Genomic DNA, 6531 nt, shown 5'->3' on the forward strand with positions numbered 1-6531 from the left:
CCAAGATGTTTGCGCCCTGTCGCTGCTGCTGCCGCGTCTGTAAAACAGAGTGAGGGAATGGTCTTAGGACATGATCTAACCCTGATGGTGCCTCACTCTGTAGATGTTCTATTGAACAGAACTCAAACGCAACACCTCACTTCTGCACGGTTGACAAGATATGAATTGATCTTGTTTGCACCTCACATTCTAATTAAGTGGTGTTGTGTCCTTAATCCGGCTGAACTCCTACCTTTTCCGCAAGATACTACTTGCGGCGATGAAGAGTCACATGATTGTTTGTATACGACCGAACAAGCAACAAAGGGCAGAATTGATTTGAAAGATACTCCTTTGGATAATCCGCAAGGAGAGCTGTTTTGTGACGGCTCCTGCTTTAAACTTCTGGATGGTACATCCACAGCCGCTTATGCAATCACTACATTGAGCACAGTTGTGGAAACTAAGAGGATTATGCATATTTCTGCGCAGGCTGCAGAGATTATAGCATTGACCCGAGCTTGTGAGCTCTCCGAAGGGCTTGCAGTAAATATATATACTGATAGTCAGCATGCCTTTGGGGTGGTTCACAACTTTGGGAGACTTTGGTCAGAAAGAGGATTCCTAACCTCGCATAGCACCAAGATTCAACATGGCTCCCTAATAGTGCAACTACTCTCAGCGCTTGCGCTCCCTACTCAGTTAGCAGTTATGAAATGTGCAGCACATCGAAAGATTGTGGATGATATTGGAAAAGGGAACGCTTTCACTGATCAGATAGCTAGACAAACTGCCACAGATCTTTTCACAGAAATGTATGTTTCAAGGGAGACTGTAGATGCCTATGTAATGGATGAGGGTGTTGGGTCTGTACGGGATATCCAAGCTGATGCCACGATGGAAGAGTCTAAGAGGTGGGCTGAAGGCTTGGGAAAACTTGATGATGATGGGTGTTGGGTGGACATGGTCGAAGGAAAATGGCTGTTACCTGACGCCTATGTCATGATGATGGTTGTAATGGCACACGGCCCTACACATGTTTGTGCCCAGCAGGTTACGAAAATGTTGGAAAAAGTTTGGGCAAATGACAAGATTTCGAAAATTGCCCAGCACCACATCCAGAACTGCATGATTTGTCTACAACACAATGTGGGAAAGTGGACATCAACTCCAAGGGGAAGTTTTGGCCCACCTTCTGTTCCCTTCAAGGTTATTCACTTTGATTTCATTGAAATGGAATGATGTAACAATTTAAAGTATGTCCTTGTGGTCATTTGTGCCTTTAGTAAATGGGTTGAGGCTTTCCCTGTTAAAGATGCTACAGCCATGACCACTGCGAAAACCATGTTAAAGGAGTACTTCCCCCAGTTCGGTTTGCCGAGAGTTATCTGGTCGGACAATGGTCCACATTTTGTCGCCGCTGTAATCCTAAAGATATGTACAGCGTTACGAATTGACAAACGGTTCAGACATCCTCAGAGCGCCGGACTAGTAGAAAGACACAACGGTATCATCAAGAACAAGCTCGCTAAGACGTGTGCCGGCACCAAACTAAAATGGCCTGACGCCTTACCGATCGTGTTACTACCCATGCGTACAACCCCTCAAACTAAGACTGGGCTCTCTCCATTTGAGGTGGTAATGGGGAGACCTGCCAATATCTGGAATTTTCCAAAATGCCGAAATTTAAAGAATGTTGAAAATGTACTACTTTCAGATTATTGTAGCCAATTGACTAAAAACCTGTATTTGATTTACCACCAGGTACTAGAAGCTTTACCTGTGCGATACGAGGGCCCGGTCAATGCATACGACCTGGGAGCTGGGTGCTCATCAAATCATTTGAGTGCACCTCCTGCCTCGCGCCTCGCTGGTGTGGGCCATTTCAGGTCCTGTTGGTCACCCAGACAGCGGTGCGGATAGCTGATCGAAAGAACTAGATCCACGCGTCACACATCAAGAAACGTCCTCGCCCTGTGCCACACGCTACAGAAGAAACAGAACCCCTCGCTGATACTGCAACCAATGATCCCAAAGCAGTAAGCAGCACTGAGAGTGTGTCGGAAAATATCTCTGAGCCCGGGAGGCTTGGGGAAGCTGCCATTTTGTCTCCACACTCTTCGCAAATTTTGCACCCGGAAACGGCTGTTTCAAATTCAGCTTCCTCACTTGCCTCTGACACGTTGCTTCCAGCAGGAAGTGACGACAAATTGTTTCCGGATCAAACAGTACCAGGAAAAGTACAATACAACTTGCAACCACGTAGATAGACTTACGGCACGGTTCGGCTGTGTATTCGGAGAAGGAAAAAGAGTCATCAAGGGCTTGCTTTTGCTCAAATTTGAGAAAGGGGATTCTGTTGGCTAGGGTTGTGGAAGGACTAAGAAATCGCGCGACCGGGGGGTCGCCAGCAACGAACATTGGGGTTTCCATCTGAAGACTACAATGCCTGCTACCGCCGCCGCTCGTATTGGACTTGTAAATAAGGGTGTGACCAACCGGGACAATGGACAAAATGCCTGGGCCCCGAAAACGTATTGCTGTATTTTTGTAATGATATTTGGGTTGTTTATAGTCGCTGCCTTAGGATTATGGTACCTTGAGGAAACTCATTCCTTAGAACTTTTGTTGCCTACTGAAAGTGCACCCATTGTTCCTACTCCCTTTGTACATTTGCACACTTTATCTCCTCGGGATTCACAGCACAGACAAAGGTACCATAATAACACTCTACTACTTATCATGAATGCTACACATGCCATTTTTTATAAATCCAATTGCTGGGTCTGCTCACATTTACCACAACACGGGGATAAGGGGCTAGGTTGGTATATTCATCCCTTACCGTTGACCACTGCCTGCTATGCTTCTCTTAGAGCACTGTTCTTTGGCCGATGGAATGATAGCATCTCAGGGAACTTTGATGGCACCAATTTGAATAGTTTTGAGGAACGTGTTTTGACTCCCCTGGGATGGTCGCTTTTTGCAAATAGGAGTAAACCGAATGTTGCTTCTATTAGGCCTTCTGACAAACTGTCTCGTCCTTTTCAATTTTTGATTTCTTTTAAAATGGCTCCGATAGGCAATAAGGATGCCATGCCCCCTTCTTACACTGTTAACCATAGCCCCGATTCAGTTTCTTTTTGCATACAGAGGAATGGAACTCAGTCAATGGGAACATTTTTAGGTTGTGCCAACATTGCAAATTTGACTGGAGAGAACAGACCTTTGTATGTAGGCGAACCTATCTACTTTGTCTGCGGTAATGTAGCATTCCCATGGTTGCCCAGGGATTGGCAGGGAACCTGTTATTTAGGGATCCTGTTAGCTGGGGTGTTTATAGCTAGTACAAAAGAAGTTTCGAAGGCTCGTCCACGGCACAAGTATTGGGAGATATAGCAAAATCAGTTGTGCCATTTTGGGGGCAGATAGCGAACTCAGAAGATATCAGAAAACTAGCAAGACTACTGGAGAGAACCATCAACCGGACCACGGACATACTCTATACTATGACGTTAGAACAAAAGGCGATAAGATTAGTAGCACTTCAAAATCGAATGGCATTAGATGTCATTCTAGCTGAGCATGGTGGAGTATGCAAATTAGTGGGGTCCGCTTGCTGTGTTTTCGTACCAGATTCCTCCCCAACTAGCTTCAAGGCAATACAAAATCTGCACGTCCTCAGTTCTGAAGTGCATGTTCCTGAGGGAAACTGGGATCTAAGCACTTGGTTCTGGGACTTCTTGCGGTCTTGGGGTTGGAAGGTGCTTTCGGTCTTATTGATTATTTTGGGAATACTGTTTCTTTGTTGTTGTATTCAGTGTCTGCCTGGTATGTTGTTAGGAAAGATTTCGTAATTGTAGGTAATTTTCCTTCCATGTGGCAACCCCTAAACTTTTTGCTGTTGTTTTTCACCTTGTTCTCAACTTTGCCAGAGAAGTGCAGCCTTCTGCTGCACTCCTCTGGGCTTTCGCTCCTTTCTTACGGGGAAACTGACATGCCCTTAAGACAGTCAGTACCGGGAAACGCTGTTTTCCGTAGTTTCTTTTATCATGTTGCGGCTTTCGTGCAACATGACACAAGAGGGCACTGTAAGCTAAGTTACTGCTCTCTTGGGTCTCTAGCCTTCTACAGGCCCTAGATACTCTTTTAGGATGGTAACTGATCGGTGCAAGTGATTCACGGACGGGAATGGTGGCAGCGATCGTTTCTTGTGTTTTGAGCTCCTTTTGGCGTTTTAAGCGCGTTTCTCGCGCTTAACCCAAAATGGTGGCCTAGCTCCCAAAATGGCCAGATCACGAGGCTCCTTTGTCCTGTCCGCTGACCGTCTTGTTCCCTTCACCTTCCCCAGGTCGAGCCGACCCGGGGCCTTCCTTATTTGGGCATGTACTTTCCCGCGAAACACGGATGCTTTCGCGGGCTTCTACATGCCCGGTGTGTGCCTCCAGGATGTGGGCTGGAATGTCTGGTCCCAATACACATCCTGGGTGCCAGAGAGTCTAGGGTGGTGTGAATGCCTGGGACCACCGTGGTCCGTGATAGGTCCACGAATGATGTGAGTGTTGATGAGCGGATCTCCCATTGGGTCCCCTCCGTTTTGGCGCGAAGGGAACCGTGGATAAGAGGGGGCTGGAAACACCACTACCATATCGATCTCCTGAGTTCTCACGAACGAAGGAATACAGGAGCCAAGTATCCTGCAACCAAGAGGCTGAACCGAGGAATCGCTGGTGACCCGCTGAAGGACTGCTCCTCTGCACTGCTGTCGCCTTGTGAAACCCTTTTCACCTTTGATCGAACCAGAAGGCCTGTACTGGTACTTCGACCCTTGGAATAGCGGGGACAGCTATTCTCAGCATCTTCACCATCTCCTGCTAGTAAGCCGTCGGAAGCGTCTCTGGGCCATCCAGCAGACTGACCAGCCTACACAGGAGTCTTGCTCTGTAACCGCCGACAGGTTGTGTAGTATTTCGAGTCCTTGTCACTCTCACACGATTCGTACACTTGGCGTTCCCAGGTCTGAAGTGAGTAGTGTACATTTAGCTCAGATACACACGGCCGCTCCGTTGCCCTGCTGTGGTAACAAACTGTGCGGGTTCCTTCGTTTGGGACGTCTTTTACTCAACTCTGCTGCTGCAGACTCAACACGACGACGAGACGTCCCCTGCTCTTCTGAACCTGCCAGCGACTGAAACTGACGCGGAGAAGCCTGGGTCTGCTTGCATCGGGGACCGGTTAGTAGCATAGCTAGGAACTGGTCGCCCTCCTGCAGGAGCCCATAGCTTTTCCCCGCTTTGTCAAAACAGCACGCCTTTCCATACTTGCGCTCTGCTTCTGCCCATAGTGGAGGCTGCGCTTGAGTTGCGGAACACTGTTCTTCTTCATTTGTGCACTAAACTGAACTGCCTGATTTCCCTCGAAGAGACTCCCCTTTTGCCCGTTGGCACCAGCGTGTGCAGGTACTTTTGAGCACAAGGCTCCACTTTTCGTAGGGCTCGGACTTCCTTTTAGTTAGGTGCCTCTGAAGGCGGACTGGATGTGAGCATTATTTCGCACTGCCTGTTTTCCTTCCCTTTTAGGTGGACTACACATTTCGTGCATCTAACGCTTGAGATTTGTTTGTATTTGTATATATATTGTATTGGTATGTGTTGGTTTACTAGAGTTGTATTGTGATTTCTCGCTATGGTCATTGTTTTAAAGGCCTTGGAATAAATGTGTATATATTTTTAATATAACACCTGTTTGGAGTAGTTTGTAAGTGTCCTTGCTTTGTGTGCTCATTGCGGGCTTTCAGTCACCCTCACCCCTCTTGAGACCTAGTCTTGACCGATGAGATCGCTACCTTGATTGGTCTGGCTTCTCCACCAGGACAGAGTTCAGAAATCCGTCTTAACAAATTGGTGTACAGCGGTGGGATACGACTGAAGGTATCCAGTGTTGCGCACAAACTAAGGCATTTCAAGTTATTCCTACCAGGACACGTAGTGAATTGTTGTAGTATAACTTTAAAAAGGCCATAGTCCTATCTAACAGTATGGAAACAAATACCTTGTTAACTTTAAATGCTTACAAATCAGAAACATTGAAAAAGATGTGTGCGGAGAGAGGTGTTTCCTCTCAAGGCACGAAATTGGATATGATCCAAAGAATCGTGGCGTGGCAAGAAGCGCAGCTTGACGCTATAACTTCTGAGGACAGTGCGGAAGAAGGTGGGGCTGCTCTCACTGGTAGAACCGACGGTTCTGCCGATGCACTGATCCATCGTGACCAGGAGGACAGGAAGGATGAGATGTCTAATGTTTCCTCTGCCAGTGCTGATGGGGAGGCTATGCTTGAATTCAAGAAGCAAGAGCTGCGGTTTAGGCAGAAGGAGCTTGAATTCAGCATAGCCAAACTTAAAATCGAACAGGCAGAAAAACCAGAAAGACAGGGATCACCAGTTGGAACTGGCCAAGCTTCAGGTTGCAAATGGGTCCAAGGGTCCTGGACATGGGTCTGGGGCCTCCTCTCATCCACGGTTTCCGAAAGATCTGCTCAGTGTGTATGAGG

The sequence above is a fragment of the Ambystoma mexicanum genome, chromosome 8 (assembly GCF_040938575.1).
Source record: "Ambystoma mexicanum isolate Mex_15411 chromosome 8, UKY_AmexF1_1, whole genome shotgun sequence".
NCBI classification, from domain to species: domain Eukaryota; kingdom Metazoa; phylum Chordata; class Amphibia; order Caudata; family Ambystomatidae; genus Ambystoma; species Ambystoma mexicanum.